Raw genomic sequence first — 26505 nt, 5'->3', positions numbered from 1 at the left:
TGTAAAAAAAAAAGTGTTAATAAAGGGCATTTAACCACTTCCCTAATAAAAGTTTTAATCACACCCCTTTTCCCATAAAAAAAATAAATAAAACAGTGTAAATAAACATATGTGGTATCGCCGCGTGCGTAAATGTCCAAACTATAAAAATATTGTTAATTAAACCGCACAGTCAATGGCGTACGCGCAAAAAAATTCCAAAGTCCAAAAAAGCGTATTTTGGTCACTTTTTATACCATTAAAAATTTATAAAAAGTGATCAAAAATTCCAATCAAAACAAAAATCGTACCGATAAAAACTTCAGATCACGGCGCAAAAAATGAGCCCTCATACCGCCCTGTACGTGGAAAAATAAAAAAGTTATAGGGGTCAGAAGATGACATTTTTAAAGGTATACATTTTCCTGCATGTAGTTATGATTTTTTCCAGAAGTACAACAAAATCAAACCTATATAAGTAGGGTATCATTTTAACCGTATGGACCTACAGAATAATAAGGTGTCACTTTTACCGAAATATGCACTGCGTAGAAACGGAAGCCCCCAAAAGTTACAAAATGGCGTTTTTTTTCTTCGATTTTGTCGCACAATGATTTTTTTTTTTTTTTCATTTCATCGTGAATTTTTGGGTAAAACTGCAAAGTAGAATTGGTGACGCAAAAAATAAGCCATAATATGGATTTTTAGGTGAAAGATTGAAAGGGTTATGATTTTTAAAAGGTAAGGAGGAAAAAACTAAAGTGCAAAAAACTGAAAAACCCTGAGTCCTTAAGGGGTTAAAGTGAATGCGCATGCTGCCAGCACAGCCAGTGTTGGACTTTTACTGCCCAATCCTATTGTTTTTTTGAGAAATGAGCTACAGTCAGAGCTGTAGAGGAAACAAGGTTAATAAATCTTTTCCAAACTTTTGGCTGACCGTTTTTGAAAGTGTATGACTACTGTACCTTCATACCCCTCTTAGTCAGTCAGGCTTAGCTCCTCCTTTTAAATCTACTGTCAGAGGCTCTCATACGCATTGGACTGTGGGATTTGCTGACAATTTTCTGATGTGTATTTCTGTCTCAGACTGGGGTTTAAGAAAATGTTTAATAGACTGGGTTCACACCATGTTCACGCTCTGTATTGCAGGTGTACATTTGGTTACCATCGTGAAGGTATGCTGACTGGAGATTACATCCTCTTGGTTTTAAATGGAACATACTTAGTTTGCTTGAGACTACATTGAGCATTTTTCAGAAACATATACTTGAGTCCTGCAAAAAATAAAAGTATACTTTAAGGAAATGGACCAAACTTAGTCACTAGTAGACAATACTCTGTCCTTTAAGTATATCGGGATATCTTGGCATTCCTTTTGGTTAGAATACCAGTGGGAACCCAGTCTTATCTCTAGCAGTTAGGTAGTACATGAGCAATGTTTAATCTTTTACACCACCATGGGGGAGATTTATCAAAACCTGTCCAGAGGAAAAGTTGCTGAGTTGCCCATAGCAACCAATCAGATTGCTTCTTTCATTTTTAACAAGGCCTCTGAAAAATGAAAGAAGCAATCTGATTGGTTGCTATGGGCAACTGGCCAACTTTTCTTCTGGACAGGTTTTGATAAATCTCCCCCCATGTGATTTTATGGTTAACTTGAATGATACAGATGTAGCCACCTAGCCAAAAAAGTGTCTATGCATATGCAGACGTGTTCCTAAGGAGTCATTTGACTTTAATGTTCTGAATGTATTTTAAAGCCATGTTCACAAGTCCAAAATGTCAGCGCAGAAAATATCAGTGCGGACCTTCCGGAGACTGCAGGCGCTGACACAATATGCCACTGCTAGATCTACACCGAAATGTGCCGTGCTATGCATTCTGTGCAGAGACCACAGAAAGAATGAACTGGTTCATTCTTTCTTCTGGCACAGAAATCGGAATTTCTGGCACGGAAATTCCTCTGTGTGCACAACGCAGCAGAATCCAGTTGAGTTCAACGGGGCTGCTGCTCGGAATCTCTGGCGGAATTCTAATGGAGAAATTCCGGACGTGTGAACATGGCCTAACAGTGACAACAGTCCATTTGCCAAAATATATTGGAGTTTTATCAAAACCTGTTAAGAGGAAAAGATGAGTTGCCCAAAGCAACCAATCAGATCGCTTCTTTTTTTTTTTTTTTTTTTCAAAAGGCCTCTGAGAACTGAAAGAAGAGATCTGATTGGTTGCTATGGGCAACTCAGCAACTTTCCCTCTGGACAGGTTTTGATAAATCTTCCCCATTGTATTCTGTTTTGTACGGGACTCAAAAACATGGTCTACCCTTTTAACAGGTTGCCAATGTATACCCCATGTGGCTAAAAACGTGATTTGATCGGGGCCTAAACTGGTTATGCCTCTCTCTGACTTTTCAGTGTTATTTAATTCTGATAATCTGACGTGTTAGATGACGAGTCAATGATGCAGGCCAGTTGATCTTTCTGTGATCTTGGTTGTATTTTTTTCTTCTCTATAATTATACGTTATATAACAGTAGCGCCTTGTGAGGACATGCTGTCGTTTGTCTACATGTAATATAATGAATATTATTTAGTCATTACCAGGTGGTGAGTGACTGATATATTTGTTTTATTTTTGTTTCTTAACCTCTTGATGTCACATGATGAGTGTTCTCGCCCTGTGGTCGTCAACAGTGCATGAAGGGAACTTAAGCCTGCTCCATACCTGGCTGCTTCCATCAGCTAAGAGCTGCCGCTAATAGCCGACATGGAAATCCTAAGTCAATCAGTCTACAGAGAGCATTGTGGTCAGACAGAAAAGAACTTCAGAAAGAAATACAACTTCCTCTGTAGTATACAGCAGCTAATACGTACTGTAAGGATTAAGATTTTTAAATGGAAGTAATTTACCAATCTGTTTAACCTTCTGGCACCAGTTCACTTAAAAAAATTTGTTTTCCACTTGAGTACTCCTTTTAAAGGGGTAATTCGAAGGAAAAAAATGTTTTCAAATCAATTGGTGCTAAAATGTTACAGATTTGTGAATTACGGTACTTCTATTTGGTTAGACTATAAAGAACTACACATAGAAACACAAAGTGGTCTCTGCTGCCACCTCTGTCCGTGTTAGGAACTGTCCAGAGGGGGAGAGGTTTGCTATGGGGATTTGCTCATGCTCTGGACAGAGGTGTCAGCAGAGAGAATTGTGGTCAGACTGGAAAGAACTACACAACTTCCTCTGGAGCCTATGGCACCAGTTGATTTGAAATTTTTTTTCCTCCGGAGTACCCATTTTAAGAACTGTAAGGGGGAAAAAAAAAACAAAAAAAATAAAAAAAATCCCCCCCATAATAAGAAAATCTAATTGCCCCCTTTTCCCATTTTCAAAGTAAGAAAAGAACATAAAACCCCCCAAAAACATTTTGGTATCGCCACATCCCATCCCTCAAAATTTTTACCAAAAGCGTTATAGTTATAGGGCTCAGAAAATGTCAATTAAAACTTTTTTTTATTTTTTATTCTGAAAAAAAAAAAAAATTAAATTGGTAAAACATGATGGAAAGAATATGAATCTGGTATCGTAATTGTACCAATCTGAGTAATACAGATAACATGGCAATCCTGCTTAGTGAGCGGCATAATTTTTTATATATTTTTTTTCCCCGTTTTGCAGTCCATTTTATGGTACAATGAAAGGTGTCATTATACAGTACTATTAGGTAGAGGTATGGCCCTATGAAGACAAGGAGCAAAAAATTAAATTGCAAAAGCAGTAATTGGTTGGGTCTTCAAGGGGTTAATATTCTTCCTCCAAATGAATGACTAATTTGAATATTGTCACATTCCGTAAGCTGGAATCCTGATACTGGTTGTACTGGTGTAGCAGGTCTCATCATAGATGTTAGCTTATAAATAGGAGAGCAGCACCTGATCTATGCTCCGAGCATCTAACAGACAAGGTAAGGTAGGATGAAATATTTGCACTGTGCCTATCTGGATTGTGAGGCCCAATCTCTCCGGTACTGTATATATGTGATAAGACTCTCTCCTAGTCATGCAGTGGCTCAGCGTTATTTTGTCTAGTTCTCAGCTTGACAGCATTAGTGTTAAATGTAGTCAGTATATACTAGGAGCTGTTTGGGATCTTCTAAAGGTTCATGAAAAATGTACAAGTTTTAACATTTATTTGACTCGGCTACTGAGAGCTCTTTAAATGGGCACTGTCAATAAATAAAATAAAAATCCCCCCCCCCAAATTTTTTTTTTATGTCCTAGGGAACAGTTTTGACTGGTTGGGATCTGAGCATTTTGACTCAGCATTCTCTACCAGACCAGTCAGGGTCTGAACACTTTGGCCCAGATCACTAACATTTTTTAACTGGCATGTTATTTATTTTTCTTTATTTTTTGTTAATGACAGGTACACTTTGGGAATACTTTCACACTTGCATATTTTGCTGCCTATTAAAGCCTATGGGTAGCAAAATCAGCTGAAAGGATCTGCAGGAAAATATGCACGTTTAAACCAGGGCCTGACACATTTTTTAATCTAGGAGCCAGAATAAAATGTCATGTAATGTTATATGATCAGTCATTAATGTCCCCTCATTTCTCCATGCATCATAGTAATTACTGTCTCCTTATCTTCCCTCCTATCTCCTGTTATTACTGTAGACTCTTATTCCACCTGTGTCATAGTCTTTAGTGTCCCCTAATCCCCCCCCCCCCCCTGTATGTCAGTTATTAATGTCCCTTCTTCTCTTCTACTTACCTATGCCTTTGTTCCTCCACTGATTTCCCCCCCCCCCCCCCCCCCCCCCTCCCTGTTCTGCCTCTGGTGTACAGCATCGGAAGTCTTTGGTCGGTGCCCAGATGTCACATGACAATGTTTAAAGGATGGACAGGATTGACAAAAAACCTGGGTACCACCATGAATTTCTTATTCGCCATTACAACCTGGTGCCCGGGATTTATCAAGCCCTGGTGTAAATGTACCCTTAATGTATTAGTGTTATATATTCCCCCCCAAAACCTAGATTTTACCTTTTATGTGTAGCCCTTTACTTTAACCGTTCTTCAGATATGACAGAGGGATACTCTACCATAATGGTTGTCTCTTTGTATTGTTTGCTTTATTCTTAGATGTCACATTGAAGTGTACTGAACAAGTTTGGGTGTGTTCTATCACTACATGCACTCATTTGTACGTTATATAGTTGTTGTTTTTTACTTAAAAAAATTTACCTAATTCGGAACAACCAGGGCCTGCACAAAGCGCAAGCTGCGTGATACGGCTAGTGCCTGTGACTCCCCCACGCTCACGCATCCCTCTGCTGTCCCCCGTGCCTGTGACTCCCCCACGCTCACGCATCCCTCTGCTGTCCCCCGTGCCTGTGACTCCCCCACGCTCACGCATCCCTCTGCTGTCCCCCGTGCCTGTGACTCCCCCACGCTCACGCATTCCTCTGCTGTCCCCCGTGCCTGTGACTCCCCCACGCTCACGCATCCCTCTGCTGTCCCCCGTGCCTGTGACTCCCCCACGCTCACGCATCCCTCTGCTGTCCCCCGTGCCTGTGACTCCCCCACGCTCACGCATTCCTCTGCTGTCCCCCGTGCCTGTGACTCCCCCACGCTCACGCATCCCTCTGCTGTCCCCCGTGCCTGTGACTCCCCCACGCTCACGCATTCCTCTGCTGTCCCCCGTGCCTGTGACTCCCCCACGCTCACGCATTCCTCTGCTGTCCCCCGTGCCTGTGACTCCCCCACGCTCACGCATCCCTCTGCTGTCCCCCGTGCCTGTGACTCCCCCACGCTCACGCATTCCTCTGCTGTCCCCCGTGCCTGTGACTCCCCCACGCTCACGCATCCCTCTGCTGTCCCCCGTGCCTGTGACTCCCCCACGCTCACGCATTCCTCTGCTGTCCCCCGTGCCTGTGACTCCCCCACGCTCACGCATTCCTCTGCTGTCCCCCGTGCCTGTGACTCCCCCACGCTCACGCATCCCTCTGCTGTCCCCCGTGCCTGTGACTCCCCCACGCTCACGCATTCCTCTGCTGTCCCCCGTGCCTGTGACTCCCCCACGCTCACGCATCCCTCTGCTGTCCCCCGTGCCTGTGACTCCCCCACGCTCACGCATCCCTCTGCTGTCCCCCGTGCCTGTGACTCCCCCACGCTCACGCATCCCTCTGCTGTCCCCCGTGCCTGTGACTCCCCCACGCTCACGCATCCCTCTGCTGTCCCCCGTGCCTGTGACTCCCCCACGCTCACGCATCCCTCTGCTGTCCTCCAGCTGTTTTCACAGAATTCTAATAAACATTTTCTACTTTTATAACAAGAAGTTGTCCCGTGAAATGATTCGAGCTGTACTGCTTATTTGTGGATTATAGTTTAGAATACATTGACATTCGGCCCAGCAGGGTATAGTGGGATTGGGAGAGAGAGCTAGTGAACGTGTATTATGATCTTTAACTACCTTCAGACTGTGGCTTTGTAATGACTAGAAGGATATCGAACCTGAATTAAGGGAATTTAAGTTACCACAAATAAGTGTATTCATTGTATTGTGAGAAGTGCTCATTTCTTCAAAGCACCAAATAATAGAATTCTGACAACCTGTGTACTAGTGTCTAATGTCCACCGTGTGCTCTGCAGTTTACCTAGCTGCATCCTTCTTAAGGGTACATTCCCACACGGCGAATTTTGCTGCGTATTTGCTGCGTATTTGGTGCTGCGTATTTTCCTACCCATTGACTTCAACAGAGAAAATAAAATATGCAGCAGCAAATACGCCGTGTGGGAATGTACCCTTAATCACCAAGTGTTCCCTAAACTGACTGTCCATTTAAAAATAAGTAGAAGTCAAACTCCCAGCATGCCCAGACAGCCAAAGGCTATAACATGGACAATAGAGATGAGCGAATTTACAGTAAATTCGATTCGTCACGAACTTCTCGGCTCGGCAGTTGATGACTTTTCCTGCATAAATTAGTTCAGCTTTCAGGTGCTCCGGTGGGCTGGAAAAGGTGGATACAGTCCTAGGAAAGAGTCTCCTAGGTCTGTATCCTCCTTTTCCAGCCCACCGGAGCACCTGAAAGCTGAACTAATTTATGCAGGATAAGTCATCAACTGCCGAGCCGAGAAGTTCGTGACGAATCGAATTTACTGTAAATTTGCTCATCTCTAATGGACAACACTGGCTTTTACCATACAGTTTCTTCTTCCCTAGTGAATTTTATCTGAAGGGGATTGCTAACATGTGGCCTTTGGCTGTATGAATATGAAGAGTTTTTTTTAGTTTTGTTGAAGAGCCACAAATTGGGGAACACTCAGTGCTTAGAAATGTCAACTAGGTAAGAGTACATAAAGGGCACTTTCTCTATTCCATCACCCCCTTAAACTGGCTAAGGCAGCAGGTACTGCATGCTATAAGACAGTGTTCTCTAACCTGTGGCCTTCCAGTTGGACTGTTGGAAAGCCACAATTTATGGAACAACTGCCATAAGTGTGCCTATGGCATTATTCTCTCACTCACCTGATCTCAACAGTTCTTGTGCCTATACTCAGTGGGGTTGGTTATCTCTAGAGATGAGCGAACTTACATAAATTCGATTCGTCACGAACTTCTCGGCTCGGCAGTTGATGACTTTTCGTGCATAAATTAGTCCAGCTTTCAGGTGCTTTTCCAGCCCACCGGAGCACCTGAAAGCTGGACTAATTTATGCAGGAAAAGTCATCAACTGCCGAGCCGAGAAGTTCGTGACGAATCGAATTTACTGTAAGTTCGCTCATCTCTAGTTATCTCCCACCTGAGTACTGAGTATATGGCTCAGTACGCCCTAAAGCTGTAAGTATCTATGAACGAGTGCATGAGCTGTGCTCGCATCATAGGTGGTGAGTGATTGCTCGGGTCATGGGTGCTGAGTGACGGCTACTGTAGCTGGGCATTCACCACTAATGACGGGCAGCGGCGATCCCGTCACTGACCATCATTAACTTTTTATACGTTGTGATCAATGCCAATCACAGCATTTAAAAAAAAAAAAGAAAAGTAAAAAAAAATTAATAAAAATGATATATAGTTAGTGTTACTCATAGGGCCCCATTAGTTTTAATTTCAGGGGAGCCAACATTTTCGCCATGACTGTAATTGACCCATATAATGACTTAAAGGGAAATTACAGCCAAATTAAATGACCTTTTTTATATAGCTGCACATGCTGAAGTTATATAACTTTTGTAATGTACAAGTGTAATCTTTGCTAAGCACATAAAATGCTTCCCTCAGCTTTTCCTCTGGGCAGGAAGTCCATGATGACTGTCAAGCCCCACTTTGCTGGGTTTTGCAGCATTTTTGGACCTAACACATCAATTTGTAACCTCACACTCCCTTCTCCTCAGCTCTCAGAGCTCAGGGTGCTTCTGTGTGTGATTGGCTGACCTTTCTCATCTATATTCACCACTTCCCTAACCATGTGACCTGCTCAACACTCTGAAGGCAACTTCTCTTGGCAGCTCAGAGCAGCAGTTAAGTGAGCAAGAATGTTTGATACTGCAAGCTCTTAGTTATGGAAAACGAGATGCTGCTGTTCTCTAGTATGGTCTTTAATGTTAAGTAAACTAGAACAAAATAGGAGAGCGCTCCATAGCATAAAACCGCCTATAGGTAATCCACCAATAATAACTAGGATCGCTTACCAAAGGAGGTTGTGTGAGCTCACACACAGTGGTAAGCGTGAATGAGCATTAGCCCCTTAGGATAAGCAGATAATTTGAGGTGGAAAATAGTCTAATGAATAGGATGACAGTCAGGTGTAAATTGGCGACTTTTTTTTTCTTTAATCGGTTGCCATCTAAGGATGAGCTGGCTTATCCTAAGATGGCAAGTGGTGTATGGCGCAGGCTCCTGACTAGATTCTGCACCATACCGGCCGGCCCCGAGCTGATTCCTGTAGCTGGGGGCCGCCGGTAATAGCCTGGTGGTCCAGTGGTGGTGTTCACCCCTCCCCAGCATGATTTTTACTGAAAAGTGCACTGCATAGAACCTGTAGCCCCCAAAAGTTACAAAATGGTGTGAGAGATTATTTATTTATTTTTTCTGTTTTTTTTTTTCCCCTTCTGGTTTCGCCCTAGATTTTGTGGTGAAATGATTGATTCCATTACAAAGTAAAATTGGTGGCAAAAAAATCGGACCTCATATGGGTCAGTAGGTGGAAAATTATGTGTTGCATTTTTTCCTCCTCACCTTCTAAAAAAATGATAAAATGGCCCAGTCCTTAAGGGGGTTAAAGAATTAATCTATCAATGGATGATCTTTACAACATATGTTTGACATAAACAAAGACTTTTGAGAAACTCTGAAAGAGTTAATCCCCCCCATGAAGCTAGAAAAGATTATTAAAGGGGTAATCCCCTGGAAAAACATATTTTTTTTTTTTTTTTTTTTTAAGAAATCAACTGGTGCTAGAAGGTTAAACAGATTTGCTCCTACTCTGGACAGTGCCTAAAATGGACAGAGGCATCAGCAGCGAGCACTGTGGTCAGAAAGAAAGGACATTCAAAAAGAAAAGAACTTCCTCTGAAACATACAGCAGCTGAGAAGTAGTGAAAGGATTAAGATTTTTAAATTAGAAGTAATTTACAAATCTATTTAACTTTCTTGCACCGGTTGGTTTAAAAAAAAAAAAAAATTTTTTCCAGTGGAGTACCCCTTTAATCACTCTCTAACAACTTTGGACTCCATCAATCCAAAATTAGACAGATTGGGGTTCATTTATTAAAAAATGGAATGTTTGCTTTCTGGGCTATTTTTCCTTGGTAGGTACTAATTTGGTGCTTTTCCCAAGGTGTTGCTGTTTTTACTATTGCTTTTAGCTTTCTGGTTTTCCAGAGCTCAAATTCACCACATTTTATGTGGGAACATTAGTAAATTAGTAAATTGCTGGTAGACAAACTTCTTTCATATTTTCTGAGTAAAACAGAGAGTGGATCGGATTATTTGGATTTTTTGGTCGCAATATCTGGCGCACAAAGTTTTCAACACCATTTCAGCGCACACCCATTGAAAAAAAAAAGATTTGGGATGACAAATCCCCGCCCCCTCGATGTGTACACATAGAGAATACTCAAGACTATTGTCACCCTCTCCAGGAGACGTTTACCAACAAAGATCACTCCATGAGCAAGGCGTATAATAGTCCACATTGGCAACTACAGGCCTGTCACAATAGATTAGCTAGTTTTCTGGGCAAATATATAACTTTCCTTCCTACTTCTCCATGCAATAAAACAAGAAGAGTACATACTTACCTTACTTGCTCGGGTATTTTTCATCTGCTGGTCCCTGCTGTGATCTGTGCTCCTGTTCTGCCAGCTTCTGATGATGTCTCGCTCAGCCAATTATCAAGGTGAGCAGGACATGACTGAAAGCTGACCGAACAAAATAGCTGCCAGGACTGGAACATGTGACAGTAGGGAAACAATGGAGATAAGTAGGCACTCTGTTTTAGAGGTGAACTCCAGCCAAAATTAATTTTAAAACACATGCGCTCCTAACTGAGGGCCGGTACGGGACCCAGCTCTCAGTGAGAAGCGCATGTGCGTTAGACAGCACACGCTCCATTCATTCTGTATATAGGGGATAAGTTCATTTTGGCTGGAGTTCTCTAATGCACAAGGAGGCAGTAAAGAAGTGTGTGTGTGTGTGTGTGTGTGTGTTTGTGTTTGTTTTTTGCACTTTTATGTTTTTCAGTCCACCATCAGGAGGACACTGAACAACAGTGGTGTGCATGGCAGCATTTCAAGGAGAGAGATGTTGCCCTCCAAAAACAACATTGCTGCCTGTCTGCAGCTTTGTAAAGATCCCTGGACAAGCCAAAAGGCTATTGGAACAAGGATTTGAGGATGGATGAGACTAAAATAGAGCTTTTAGTTTTAAGTAAGAAGTGTTATGTTTGGAGACCAAAAAACTGAGACCATCTGTGAAATCTGGTTGTAGTAGTATGCTTTTGACCTGTTTTGCTGTATTTGGACCAGGGCAACTTGCCTACATTGACGGAACAATAAATGCTGAATCAAAATAGTTAGGAAAACTTAAATGAGGTATTCCAGGATTTTCTTGACTGTGCTACAGAGGCTGTAAAGCTAGTTTAGTTCATAATATAGTGTCTGTACCTGTGTGTGATGGTGGTTTCACAATTCTTCGCCCCAATATGTTATTTTTAACAGCATACACAATTACTCAGGTCTCTAGATTTCCCAAGTTGCAGTGCGGCCGACACATGACTTGTCCTGCTTCAATGTGTGGAGAAACCGCTGGGTGGGAGAAAGATCATTCTGCAACTAGTTGTATATTTGCAATCGCTGGAGGCACCCTGGTTAGAAAACACTGGTCTTTTATATGGAATGCAGCTCATTTGTGTTTCAATAGGTTGGGTGGCTGATGTGTGGGAGTGAGGAAAGTGACCTCACATTTACAAACAAGAAACTATGGGATGTGTAGTATGAGAGAATGGACTCCAAGAGGAAATATCCAGTTCACAAAAAGCATGTCAATTACTGTCTGGCAGGTACGTACATAAAATCACCTTTATGGTGGAGATCTCCTTTAAGAAAAACGGGCATCATGCAGCAAGACATTGACCCTGAGCACACAAGTTATTTTACGAAAGAATGATTAAAGTAGAAGAAATTTAGTTCTTAAAGGGTGAAGGACCAGAAAGGAGTTCAATGGGGGGGGGACCCCAAGAGCGGCTAATGTTGAAGCTGTTTTTGTATGAAGAAATGGACAGTCTATGGGTAGTTGAAGGGGTTTTCCAGCAAAGTAGCTGGCAAAGACTGCCAGAGCCAATGCTAATTGTCCTGAGCTATTACATTTTCATTTTTCTGATCCTGCAGGGTCAATGACATAAACAAAAAAATACCAAAGTCACAAATTTCAGATTTTTGGATTGGATTGAATTAAATAAAAAATGATCACAAATACTTAAGAGGTACTAATAAAATCTAAAGATGAAAAAATGAGCCCTTAAAGCCCCATAGACCGAAAAAAAAAAAAAAAAAGACATGGCAATTTATAAACATGTTTTCTTTTTGGAAGCAGCAAAAGCTAAACAAATGTATTCTTGTAAATGTCCTGACCCACAGAATGAGGATAACTTGTCAGTGTTACTGTAAAGTGTACTTTCTGAAAACCAAAACCTACTAAATTGGGAGGGGGGTGGAGGTTTTATTTATTTTTTTTAGTTTCCACATACATTTAATTGTGAAATGAAAGATTGTAGATTTGAAAACTGAAAAGTTTACAGCTGTTAGAAGAAAATAAAACCACAAAAATAAAAATAAAGTGACTTACTAAGGGGTAAAAAAATAAGTCATACTCCTCTTCCCTGATGCCTCCACGGCTGCCACACTGACACTTCCTGGTCAGCGCTTGTCACCACTGCTTCCTGTTCCTGAGAAGTTTTCTTAGCAGGAAATGCCCACTTGCTTAGTCCTATCTTGGTCAGTAACTGGAGATCCGGAGGCGTCAGAATGCCAGTTAAGGGGGATCAGGGCAGGGGGATATGACTTGCTTGCATATGAGAATGATTGCAGATAAAATGGTTTGTATTGTGCCATCTGGCTGTGGTGGTGGGGTAACAGAAGGAGAGGTTATCTGTGCTTCTATATACATCAGTCATGTAAACACAGATTCTCCTCTATATCTATGCAGTGACACACTGCTTGCTGTCACATCACTCAGGCCTTTCATTGTAGGAGAAGACGCTTCTTGCACCTGTTACCAGTCAAAACTGACATAACTAAATCTATATTTAAAACTTCAGGGCTGATATAAGTTTACGTCTATAGCCCTGAATATTCAAGTTATGTGTATAGATCTAAGAATAGCAACAGAACATTTGGTACACAGCTCTGGTGTGATTGCCCCAGTATCTGCTTCATAATGATAGTTTGGATAAGGTGTTTTTTTTTTTTTTTTTTATTTAAAATTTTTTTTTTTTTTTTTATACCTTTTTATACCTGGGACTTCATTGTGAGGTTGGGTCTTACCAGACAAAATACAGTTTTGCATAGGTTATACCTCCTAGGGGCACAAAACACTTATGTTGCAGATATCACGATGCAACATAAAAAAAACCTCTGCATAATTGCTTAACACTGCAATGCAACACAATTAGCAATATTCCTGCCCTCGCTATGGCAGCAGTACTGTGCCTATTCTCGTCACTTTCCTACCTCCACACCATTGATCCCTTATGCCCCACTTCTTATGGAAACTTCCCCACTGGTAACCTTTTTTTTGCGCTTCCCAGACTGGTAGATGCACAGGAGATGCTGGTGATGAAGCGATGGAATGTCAGGAGAGCTCATATCTCTTGTGCAATCTCTCTATACAGTGACCCCCTCGACACTCGACATATGATGGCCCCGACATACGAGAATTTCAACATGCGATGGCCTCTCAGAGGCCATCGCATGTTGAAGGAAGCATCAACATACGATGCTTTTTTATGTTGGGGGCCATCGCATAAACGGCTATCCGGCAGCGCTGACTGCTTCATCTGCCACCGGATAGCTGTTTGCGGGGCCCTGTGTGGTCCGCTGACGATCACTTACCTGTCCTCGGGGCTCCGGCGCGTCCTCTTCGGGATCCCCTGCATCATTGGCGCCCTCCATCAATGTCATCACGTCGCTGCGCACGCCGTCCCGTCATCCAATAGGAGCGGCGTGCGTAGCGACGTGATGGCGGCGACGGAGAGCGAGGATGCCAGGGAAGTAGAGGCCTTGCCGGAGCGGCGGGGATGCGGCGACAGCGATGGACGGCGACATCCTGGGCAGCGGTGACGATACGGAGTGGCGGGGACAGGTGAGTACAACTTTCTCTAACAGTGGTCTACAACCTGCGGACCTCCAGATGTTGCAAAACTACAACACCCAGCATGCCCGGACAGCCGTTGGCTGTCCGGGCATGCTGGGTGTTGTAGTTTTGCAACATCTGGAGGTCAGCAGGTTGTAGACCACTGTCCTATACTTTACACTGCACGGATCCCTCAACAAACGATGGTCCGCTTGGAACGGATTACCATCGTATGTTGAGGGATCACTGTACTCTTCTGTAGTCTCCCTCCTCCCTGGGTGCAGAACCTGCGGATGTCTTCACATGTCCTTAATTCCTTGTAATCCTAGCAGCTTTGCTGATATGATGGAACTGACCTTTTTTATCCTTTTTCTAATTGCGACCAAAGCGGGGACCCTTGACTTTACAGGTTGAGAGGCACTGCTGTGGAGCATTGCACCTGCTCCACTTCCAGACACTGTGGTAGCATGTAAAAACTTTAATAATTTATGTAATCTAGACTTATGAAAAGAGTCAGCTGCAAATATTGTTGTCTCCTATTTACTATCCTGGTGGGCTATCAATGGACAGTATAGTTTTAAAGGCATTGTCTGGCTGCTGGAATTCCTATGATCATCTGTTATCTATGGATGAAATTTGACAGAAAGTACTCAATTCACTTTCAGCACCACCAACAGACTGAGCATTAGTTGCAAAATTGTATCAATCGCAGGATTGATAGACATGTTAATAACATAGCAATATATAGAAAATAGGAGAGGCTCCTATCTGCTAGTCACCTTGATCCGAGCAACTCAAATGGTACCTATACCCACTGTGTCGGAAAGTAAAAGTGATTAAAAGGAAAATTGAGGCTCAGAATCTTGAATACTGGATAGAAATTTATTAATTAATTGTTTAAAATATGTAATGTGCTCCGTGATGCACAGGGCCCTTGTGGGTCAGCAGGGACACAAAATACAATTTAATCAATTATAAAATTACATAAATGGCATAGAATACATTATAATATAAAAATATATAATAAAATACAATCAGTATAAAAGCCACACGTCTGTGGATATTCCAGCCTGTAAGAATAAAATTAAATAGTGGTGCATGTGTCTTTTGAATAGAAACGAATATGTAAAAGTGCAGAATTGTACTGTTCAATGCGCTGTTTGTAGAATGAGTGGTATCTGTTGGCAACAATGTAACAATTATTGCATGGTAACAATGTAGCAAACAGTAGCAATCTTAAGTATACTTGTAGTACTGAAGAGCTGAAGGATAGATCGCCGCTTAGAGACTCGGCCGTCTCATATGGATAGCGGCGATAGTGGGCTTCAATGATGGGGACTACAGAGCTTCAATAAGCCTTGAATTTTACCAAATCGCGTAGAATGCGCGGAGAGTGTTCAAATTCATGGTCCTATTATGTGTGGCATATGCTGATAGAGACTCAGCTATCTCAGAAGTTACAGCAATAATGAAAGATCCAGTTTTTTTGAGGCTGTACAGGTGATCCCCCCCCCCCCCCCAATGCGGTCAGAGGGTATGTGGCGTCCTCGTGGCCGTGGCAATGCGCATAAGGGCCTAGGGCTTAGCAGATGCTGTATAAGCGCAATAGCTGTATTCCAATATAGAGGCTGGATATATGTGGCGTTAATAGCGGACCTGGACTCGTTTCAAGTCCAGCCTCTATATTGGAATACAGCTATTGTGCATATATGGCATCCACTAAGCCCCAGGTACTTATGCGCATTGCCACGGCCATGAAAAAAACTGGATCTTTCATTATTGCTGTAACTTCTGAGATAGCTGAATCTCTATCAGCATATGCCACACATAATAGGACCGGTAATTTGAACATTCTCTCCGCGCATTCTATGCGACTTGGAAAAATTCATGGCTCATTGCAGCCCACTATCACCGCTATCCATATGAGACGGCTGAGTCTCTAAGCGACGATCTATCCTTCAGCTCTTCAGTACTGCAAGTATACTTAAAGGACAACTGTAGGGGAACACTTTTTTGTATATATCCGGGCCTCAAAAGTAAACAAAATAAACTCATACATACCTTCCTACGAGCCCCCGTTGGTCCGGCACAGGCCTCACGGTCCTGCAGTGCTGACATCATTCCACTTCCTGGGGACGGGGACGCCGCAGAGCGTATCACCGGCTGCAGCGATGTCCAGCCCCGGCTTGTGATAGGCTGAGCCCACTGTCATGTAAGAAGCCGGCCAGAGTTCCTTACATGACAGTGGGCTCAGCCTATCACAAGCCGGGGCTGGACATCGCTGCAGCCGTGGTTTTTATATTGATTGTATTTTATTATATATTTTTATATTTTATAATGTATTCTATGCTATCTATGTAATTTTATAATTTATTAAATTGTATTTTGTGTCCCCGCTGACCCACAAGGGCCCTGTGCATCACGAAGCACATTAAATATTTTAAACAATGAATTAATAAATGTCTATCCAGTATTCAAGATCCTGAGCCTCAATTTTCCTTTTAATCATGTTAATAATATTCAAATGATGAAAAAAATCTAAATGTATTCATTTATTTAGTATCATCAAGTATAATTGTCACATGCAGAAATACATGCACGTATACACCTTGGCATGCTATGAGGTTATTAATAAGGAATGTTCTGCCACACTGAATGCATTTGGGCACACAAATCACTGCAGCTCCCTTTGCGATTGTCCACTATTGCCATGTCAGATATGTTTGATAAGCGACCGGAGACAATATAGGCCATAGTAGCAACTTTAGGCCATGCAGGCTGGGCATTACAAACATGCAACTTGGCTTTATCTGGCTAAAGAACATAATGCCGCCTCACACCATAATCCAGGTGTAGAACCAGTGTGATGCTCCATCGTGAAGGCCTCTTCATGGCGTTGCCCAGCTCCAGCTATTGTTACGTGCAGGAAAAAGCGGTTCTCATCACTGTGTTATGTGTTTTATAAGTGGTCACCATTTTAATGGTTTTCACGTGTAGACTCATCTTCCTGTGCAGCTGATCACTGGGGTTTGGACCCCACTCAAGTGTCCAGAGATGAGTGCAAACATGCTTACCCCCTTTATTTCTACAGAGGAAATGATGTTGTATTACATTTTTATTTTCCCTTTGGAAAACAAAGCTTGTATCTGTTATAGTCATTACGCTTGTTTACTAGATACTATGGGTTTAATATTTGCAGCACATACCTAAATATAGACCAGGTCAGTACAGCCAAAGAGGATGACTTCTAAAGGATGCTGCAGACACTAAGTAAATACAATGTTGCATGAAGCATCCATATTTTTCCCCCCTTGTGATAAACCTAACATACTTGACTTTGTATTAAATATAATTATAAATAGATAAATTTACCTATAACACTCACCAAGGTATAAACTTATATGTGATCTAAGGCTCTAACAACTAAGGCCACGTAATCCAGGGGTCTCCAGCTGCCATTGAGGCTACGTCTGTTTGGAGGTTCTCGGGCAACGGACAGCCGGCCATCCTATGTGTGACTTGTGAAGTCAGTTTGCCATAGTTGTTCATTGTGGCAAAATCTCTATAAAATAAAGCTACATCTTTTTCTCAGAGCAACATTATAGTATTTATGAATCTATTTATTTATATAGAATTGGAATCCATGTGGAATGTGTCCCAATGTTTTCAATAAGATTTTACACTGTACCATAACGTAGATATTTTTTATTTTAATATATATATTAGGGCTGCACGATATGGGCCTTAATATTTCAATTTCGATATGCGATTTAACAAATAAATGGTGAAATCCCCCCCCCCCCATTTCATGTCCAATCTCCTCCATTTCACATTTATCCACCTATTTTATGCCCATCACCCATTTCACATCTCCCCCCATTTAATTTCTATCTCCCACTATCCCTGTCCCATTCTCCCCCATGACACATAACTCTCCCCCCCCCCCCCTTGTCACATTCTCCCCCCTGTGTCACACATCCCCATGTCACATTCTCCCCCCTGTAGGTAGCTTTTTGTACAGCAGCAATACACTGGATTTCCTAGACTGTTTTCAAATCTTCCGCGGGAAGCCTAGTGTGTTTGCAGCCGAGAAAGACCTTTCCCCATTAGCCAATCACTGGCTTGACACGTGACACCGCTGCGGCCAGTGATTGGCTGAAAAGGGAAAGGTCCTACTGCTTGTATGGAGAAGAGAGGAGACATTTGTAATACAATTTAGAAATTCAGACCTCTAGGCACATTCTCCCTGTGCCCTATTTCTTAGCTCAGTGTTTTTCTACCAGGTGCCTTGTGCTGTTGTGAAACTACTACTCCCAGCATGCCCGGGACAGCCTTTGGCTGTCAGGGCATGCTGGGAGTTGTAGTTTTGCAACAACTGGAGGCACCCTGGTTGGGGAAACACGGAATTTTAGTGTTTAAATTTGTTATTACCTGCTCTGGCCGGCCCCCGCCTGCAGCAGCACATGGGAACCAGCCCGAGATATATATATATATATATATATATATATATATATATATATATATATATATATATATATATATATATATATATATATATTCACAGAGAACAGCGGCACACAAAATGGTGTAAGAATGGTGAAAATTTATTCCATCAATCCAGTGCAGCTCTCCTGGAATATATTAAAATATATATATGTTGTTGGTGGTGGTTGTTGTTGTTGTTGTTGTTGTTGTTTTTTGTTTGATTTAAACTTTGTGTGGATTCTGTATTAAGTAGCCTGTATGCTGTTTAGTCATACTGAATTCATGTAATAAAAATAAGGGTATGTTTCATAGTTAAACTGCAAAATTTTACAACCAGCCATGTTCACGCATTAAATTTTTCTAACAGAACATTAACTCTATAGTGAAAGCTTCCAGCTGCTCAGTCGGGCTGATCGGGACCATCGCGGTAAAATCGCGATGTCCCGATCAGCTAGAACGCAACAGGATGGTGCCTTACCAGCCTCCTGCGCATCCGATCGGCGATTGATTGCTCAAGCCTGTATTTCAGGCTTGGAGCAATGAACCGCCGATAACACTGATCAATACATTGCAATGCAAAGGCATTGATCAGTGTATTGAATCAACGTACAACATGTTATAGTCCCCTATGGGGGCTATAACATTTCAGAAAAAAAAGTTAATAAAGATGATTTAACCCCTTCCCTAATAAAAGTTTGAATCACCCCCCTTTTCCCATAAAAAAAGTGTAAATAAAAAATAAACATATGTGGTATCGCCACATGCGTAAATGTCCAAACTACAAAAAAATATATATTGTTAATTAAACCGCACGGTCAATGGCGTATGTGCAAAAAAAAAAAATCCCAAAGCCCCAAATAGCGTATTTTTGGTCCCTTTTTATACCATAAAAAAAAAAAAAAGAAAGTGATCAAAAAGCCCAATCAAAACAAAAATGGTACTAATAAAAACTTCAGATCATGGCACGATCCCCCGTATGTGGAAAAATAAGTTATAGGGGTCAGAAGAGGACCATTTTAAACGTGTACATTTTCCTGGATGTAGTTATGATTTTTTACAGAAGTATGACAAAATCAAACCTATATAAGTAGGGTATCATTTTAAACGTATGGACCTACAGAATAATGATGTGTCATTTTTACCAAAAAAAATGTACTGCGTAGAAACGGAAGCCCCCAAAATTTACAAAATTGCGTTTTTTTTTTCTTCCATTTTGTCGCACAATGATTTTATTTTTTCCATTTTGCCGTAGATTTTTGGGTAAAATGAATGACGTCATTACAAAGCAGAATTGGTGGCGCAAAAATTAAGCCATCATATGGATTTTTAGGTGCAAAATTGAAAGGGTTATGATTTTTAAAAGGTAAGGAGGAAAAAACGAAAGTGGAAAAATGCTTGGTCCTTAAAGGGGTACTCCGGTACTTACACATCTTATCCCTTATCCAAAGGATAGGGGATAATATGCCTGATTGCGGGAGTCCCGCAGCTGGGTACACCCGTGATCATGCACACTGCACCCCGTTTGTAATCAGTCCCCGGAGCGTGTTCGCTCCGGGACTGATTACGGTCGACCGCAGGGCCGGCGGTGTGTAACGTCACGCTCCGCCCCTCAATGCAAGCTATCATGCCCCCTCCCGCAGGCTTGCATTGAGGAGCGGAGCGTGACGTCACACGGGGGCGGGGTCGTGACGTCACACACCGCCTGCTCCTTCCAGTAATTATCAGCTGTTGAAGTTGAGTTGTTCTTTTCTGTCTGGCAACAGTGCTCTTTGCTGACATCTCTGCTTGTCTCGGGAACTGCACAGAGTACAAAAGGTTTGCTGTGGGGATTTGCTTCTACTCTGGACAGTTCCCGAGACAGTTGTCATCAGAGAGCACTTAGACAGAAGAGAACAACTCAACTTCAGCAGCTCATAAGTACTGAAAGGATTAAGATTTTTTTTTAATAGAAGTAATTTACAAATCTGTTTTCTGAAGCCAGTTGATAACAAAAAAAAAGTTTTTTCCTGGATAACCCCTTAAGGACTGAGCCCCTTTTCGCAATTCTGACCACCGTCACTTTACGAATTAATAACTCGAAAACTCTTTTACCGAATATTCTAAGATTTTTTTTTTTTGTCAAGACATATTCTACTTTATTTTGGTGGTAAATTTTCGTCGTTACTTGCATTCTTTTTTGGTGAAAAAATCCCAAAATTTCATGAAAATGTTGCATTTTTCTAACTTTGAAGCTCTCTGCTTGTAAGGAAAATAGATATTCCAAATAAATTTTATTTTTATTCACAAATACAATATGTCCACTTTATGTTGGCATCATAAAATGGACATATTTTTTCCTTTTTGACAAAATTAGAGGGCTTCAAAGTAGAGGAGCAATTTTAAAAAATGTCATGAAAATTGCAAAATCTGAAGGGACAGATGTTACAGAACTACAACTCCCAGCATGTCTAGGCATGCTGAGAGTTGTAGTTTGGCAACATCTGGAGGGCTACCTTTTGGGCACCACTGTAACAGTCTCCAAACTGTGACCCTCCAGATGTTGCAAAACTACAACTCCCAGCATGCCCAGACAACCTTTGGCTGTCTGGGCATGCTGGGAGTTGCAGTTCGGCCTTCCTAGTGATTGCCACAGTAAAGATCGCTTTACTGCAACTTTCTTTGCCCCCCCCCACCGTCGCTTCCCTACCGGCGCCGTGATCTCCGCAGTCTCTAGCGACGATTGGCAGTCCCCACGCATCTTCTCCTCTAGGTACTGGCCTCCATCTTCTCCCCTTGTTCTGCCAGACATCCAGTGGTGGGCAGAACGGGGGGGGGGGGGGGGGGGGTTTCCATGGCAACCCACTGTCCTGCGCTGCCAATTCAGTTCTGACTAATGGCAGGGGATAGGAGGAGATTGCAGTACTGCGACCTCACTCCTATCCCTCAGGATGATCGGGGCTGCCACTGACAGCTCCGATCATCCCTATTTTCCGGGTGATCGGGTCACTAGAGACTCGATCAGCCCAGAATAGCAGAAAATCGCATGGCTGAATTGACATGCGATTTTCTGCCATCACCGACATGGGGGGGGGGGGGGGGGGTTCTCAGGACCCCCCTCGGCGATGATTCCAGCAGGCATCCCGGTCCGGTCCCCAAAAGGCTAGCGGCGGGGACCGTAATTCTCACGGGCATATGCAAAAGCCCTACGTCCTGGAGAGGTTAAGGGCAAATGACGTCATGAGTCCTCTCCTGTTCTATAACGTGCGCCACGGTGGGTCGGGCCCGGCCTCTAACAAACGCCGGGACCGCGATCAGTGCCGCGCTATTAACCCTTTAGACGCGGCATTCAAAGTTGAATGCCGCGTCTAAAGTGAAAGTAAATCAGTGCCAGTTAGCTCAGGGAGCTGTTCGGGATGTATGCGGCTAAATCGGCAAAATTACCTTGCCTCCTGGTGTCCGATTGCCGAAGGACTGCTCAGTGCCTGAGATCCAGGCATGAGCAGTCAAGCGGCAGAATCATTGATCAATGGTTTCCTATGAGAGACCATTGTTCAATGTAAAAGATCAGTGTGTGCAGTGTTATAGTCCCCTATGGGAGCTATAACATTGCAAAAAAAAAAGTGAATAAAGATCATTTAACCCCTTCCCTCATAAACGTTTGAATCGCACTTTCCCCCCCCCCTTTTTCCCATAAAAAAAAAAGTGTAAATAAAAATAAGCATGTGGGATCGCCGCGTGTGGAAATGTCCGAATTATATTAATATATTAATTATTATTAATTATTATATAATTATTATATTAATTATTAATGACTTCATTACAAAGTAGAACTGGTGGCTTAAAAAATAAGCCATCATATGGATTTTAGGTGCGAAATTTAAAGAGTTATGATTTTTTTAAAGGTAAGGAGTAAAAAACGAAAGTGCAAAAAAAACGGAAAACCCCCGGGTCTTTAAGGGGTTAATTTAGTGAGGTGGGGGGGGGGGAGTCCATTCAGCAATGATTATTACAGAGAGTATTTCTCTGGATTTGCAAAAACAAAACTAAAACCGTTTCCTATCTGTCTGAAAAACCAAACCAATTCCTTGTCCTGGAGCCAAAGGTTATGCATAGCTTGTACCCGGTGACTCCTTCTATCTGGATTCCAGCGATGGCACTGGGCCCAGTACGTCAGAGAGGGCAGCCTGCTGGGCTGGATTAGAGCTTCTATTTCTGGTGACGCCCTTATGGACACCTTGAGCTATATAAGCGCTGTGCAGACAAGCAGGATTTTCTTTTCTCTTGTCAGCTGCTACAGAGAATCCAGTGGTAAGAATGTTCTGCCCATGTAAACAAGCTGCTCCTGACTCATGGCTGCCAGGCACATAACTCCTATTGGGAACCTAAGAACTATGCCTTGAGGAAGTAAAGGCTCCATAGTTGTCACTTATGTAGATGTTGTGGTGTTCCATTCCTTTTGTATAGTTGTCTATTTTAGAATGGTTTGATGGGTTTGGTTTTCATGCCTTAAACTTGTCAATTTACAGTCTGCCATATTCTGCAAATAATTCACTATTTTGGCTATTTTTCATATGAAAGATTGAGTGCAGTTGACCTTGTAGATTGTGTAACTTTAAATGATCTGTAATAGTTGGAGTTAGATATAGAAACCATGTTTCTCATTGTTGCTTGTGTGAATACCTTAACATTTCTACAAACGATTTAAATTGTCTAAAGTGACTGACTTTAAAAATGTTGTTGTGGTGTTTTTTTTTTTTTATGTACACAAAGTTTGAAATCTTATAAGGGGGGGGGGAGATTTGTGTTTGTTTGTTTCTTTTATCAATGTAAAATTACTGGGGCATGCGTTTATTATATCCTTAGCTGGTTCTTGTTATAGAACTGATTCCTTTTTGTTAATGTTGACTGTAGACACCCTTTTTATGCAACCTTGTAAAACTCCAGTGTAGAGGAAGAGTGGTGCAGTTGCCCAAAGCAACCAATCGGATTACTACTTTCATTTTTAAAAAGACCTCTGAAAACAAAGAAGCTATCTAAATGGTTGCTATAAGCAGTTGCACCACTCTTCCTCAATGCCGGTGTTGCTAAATCTCCCCATTGTGTCTTTGAGTTGAATAGAGGAAATTGGGAAGATTTTTCAAAACCAGTGCAGAGGCAGAGTGGTCCAGTTGCCCATAGCAACCAATCAGAGGTCTCTTTAAAAATCAGACACAATCTGGTTGCTATGGGCAACTGCACCACTCTTCTTCTGTGTTTGAACAAATCTCCCCCATTGAGTTTCAGTTTAGAAAATCGACAACAAATCTGCATTCTGTGTTCCTAGCCTAAGGGCTCGTTCATATGAGCATATTTCGTTTCAAACTCGCAGCGGGTCTGAAAGGGGCGGGGTATCCGTAGATGAATTTCAGAAGCGGAATCCCCCCGCTGCAGAAAATCCGCCACAGACCACACTGACTTCAATGAGGTCTGCAGCAATTTTCCCACAGCAGAGACTCCACTGCTGAATATCGGTTGCGGAGAGCCCGCCCCTTTCAGACTTGCAACAAGTAAGCGCTGCGAGTGTGAACTAGCCCTTAAGGGTAGGAACACTCAAAAAAGATACACTGCAGATTTTTTGCAGCAGAAAATGTGCCAAAGGCAGAAGGGGATCCAGCTGAAAGGGTAGATATCAAGGAAGGTGTTCTATCTTTCCTCTGGAAGCTGGATCCACTTCTGCCTTTGACTTATTTATTGCATAAACAACACAAAATACTTTATATCCTGATACTTTGCATGTGCCACCAGTTTTTAGTTGCTACAATGAGAGCTACTCGAGCACATACAACTAAAACACCTCTTTAAACTGAGTCAGTTGAGTATTTACATAATGGGGGAGATTTATCAAAACCTGTGCAGAGTAAAAGTTGCCCATAGCAACCAATCAGATCGCTTCTTTCATTTTCAAAGGGCCTGTGGAAAATAAAAGAAGCGATCTGATTGGTTGCTATGGGCAACTAGGCAACTTTTCCTTTGCACAGGTTTTGATAAATCTCCCCCAATGTTTGTATTAGCCACATTAAGGCAGTCCACAAATAAAGCCATATAACAATATAAAAAATATTTTCTAGTCTTGCATAACCGGACTAACCTAAAAGCTTATCGGGAGAATAGAATGTAAACATAGGTATGGTCACATAAACATTTCAGCTCACCAATCCTTTTGGGTGTGTAGCATCTGATCATATCCATGGTAAGGTGCACAGATTTACTGATCTGACCATCAATAAATACAACAGTGACAGGATAAACATAAGGAAGTTCAGCACCAAAGCGGTTTGTTCAAGGAAAGAATCTTAAAAACAATCCTTCTGTATTAGATACTACTTAATTTAAAATTTTTGCATAAGGGCAAAAGGACGGAGGCTGAACCGTCCAACCATAGAATCCAAAGAAGCAGACATGAAACCCACAACAGTACAAGGAAGGCCAGGAGCCACCACATTCAACAAAAACCACAATACAAAACAAAACACAAACCAGACAACAGAAAGGGGAAGGGAGAAGACAAGGACTAAACAGAGGGAGGGGAGTAACATCAGGACGATTCTGTCAGCAAAACAGTCCCAGGGGTCCCAGACCGAGGGAAAACAATTCTACAGTGTTATTCATGGAGGCTGTGAGTGTGACTACAGCGAACGGATCTCCCAGTCACATGCCACCAGGTCCTGAAGAGAGGGAGGAACTGTCCTCTTCCAAAATATAGGTATTCCTGTCTTAGCTGCAAGGAGAATATGCATAAGTAATTAAACACCCTTTTTCCCCAGAGAACGAGGAGAAAGGTGCAAGAAGTAGAACATAGGGTCTAAAGGAACGGCCACTCCAAATTCCTCCGCCACCAGACCTCTAACTTCTACCCAGTAGCTAAGAATTAAGGGACGGGACCAGAAAATGTGGAAGGACAACCCCACACTTACCACCATAGCGCCAACATAAGGAATAGTAGAGTTCAACCTATGGAGCAATTCTGGGGTATGATACCACCCCATAAGCATCTCATACTGTGTTTCCTTATACTCCGTGCAGATGGAGGCCTTAGAAGCCCGCTCCCAAATAATCTTCCATTGAGCTATAGAGATCTGGGAATTCAAAGCCTCCTCCCAGCGACTCATATACTTATGGGTCAGAATATCCCCAGACACCTGACCAATCAATATAGAGTAGATGTCACAGTGAAGGCCCTTTTACCATAGGACCCATGGAACCGCTACTTTTTAATAGATTTTAGGAGCCATTTAGACCAGCCATACAACAATCAATAAGACAATAAGATCTTATCAAATGAATTAATAAAACCATACAAAAGAATGGGTGGCTGGCACATTTTTTTGGAGCATTGGTCACCTGGTTTGAGGGATTTGTTGTGTTATGACCTGCACCAGAAAATTCCTGCGTAAGATCAGATCACTGTTCACTATTATGCAATTTTGCAACAACCTTGTTGACTTTTCTAGGAAATCAGAATATTACTACAGGAATGAAGTCCTGAAGGCTGAGTGCATATAAAAACTTTGTTTTAATACATTTTTCAGGACATGGTTTTCATCCTGTGTTCTGTAAAAGCGTGAGTCCCTGTGAGTTTCTAGAACAATTTAGTTTTTATTAACTCCTTATGACTGCCTCATATTTCATAACACTGCACAAGGTCTTTCAAGGACATGAGGGGAAGGGGGCAGCATCTCACCTCTTAGATTGTGCAGTGTCACAAAGTATTGTAGCCAGTTAATATCAGTTTGTGTATGCATAACTGAATGCATAAAGGAATGGTTTTTGTTTTTTATTTGTATTTTTTTATTGTTTTTATGGCCACTATGAATAAGATACAAGGGCTTATATTTCAGGGGTGTAGGAGAAAAAACACATCCACATCAACCAGAGTTATACTAAGCTAAACCTCAAGTGGTGGCTGTGGACCATACAAGCATATTGGGGGAGATTTGTCAAAACCTGTCCAGAGGAAGAGTGGTGCAGTTGCCCATAACAACCAATCAGATCACTTCTTTCATTTTCCCAGGCCTCTTTATGGGTGACCACACCACTTTTCCTCTGCACAGGTTTTGATAAATCTCCCCCATTTTTTTTATTTACCTGTTTTGATAAATGAGGATTGTTGTCTGTGACTTTAGGGGGCTGTGTACTTAAGGTGATCGGCCCCTCCCTGTGGACACTTCC

The 26505-nt window shown here is 42.1% G+C and overlaps 1 protein-coding gene across 2 annotated transcripts in view; it reads left to right on the top strand.

Annotated features, from left to right (window-relative positions):
* The window catches only part of NT5C3A (5'-nucleotidase, cytosolic IIIA), a 66103-nt gene that overhangs the window by 13807 nt on the left and 25791 nt on the right, over nt 1-26505 (top strand). Inside the window, exon 1 of one of the 2 annotated variants that reach the window (XM_056520435.1) lies at nt 22562-22605. The exons of the other annotated variant lie outside the window; for it this stretch is intronic. The gene's annotated coding sequence lies outside the window, so the exon portion shown is untranslated. Of the gene's footprint in view, nt 1-22561; nt 22606-26505 lie in introns of those variants that run through there. 2 annotated transcript variants of the gene reach the window in all.

Source organism: Hyla sarda, chromosome 5 (genome assembly GCF_029499605.1).
Source record: "Hyla sarda isolate aHylSar1 chromosome 5, aHylSar1.hap1, whole genome shotgun sequence".
Classification (NCBI taxonomy): Eukaryota; Metazoa; Chordata; class Amphibia; order Anura; family Hylidae; genus Hyla; species Hyla sarda.
This window is presented reverse-complemented; position numbering and strand designations above follow the sequence as displayed.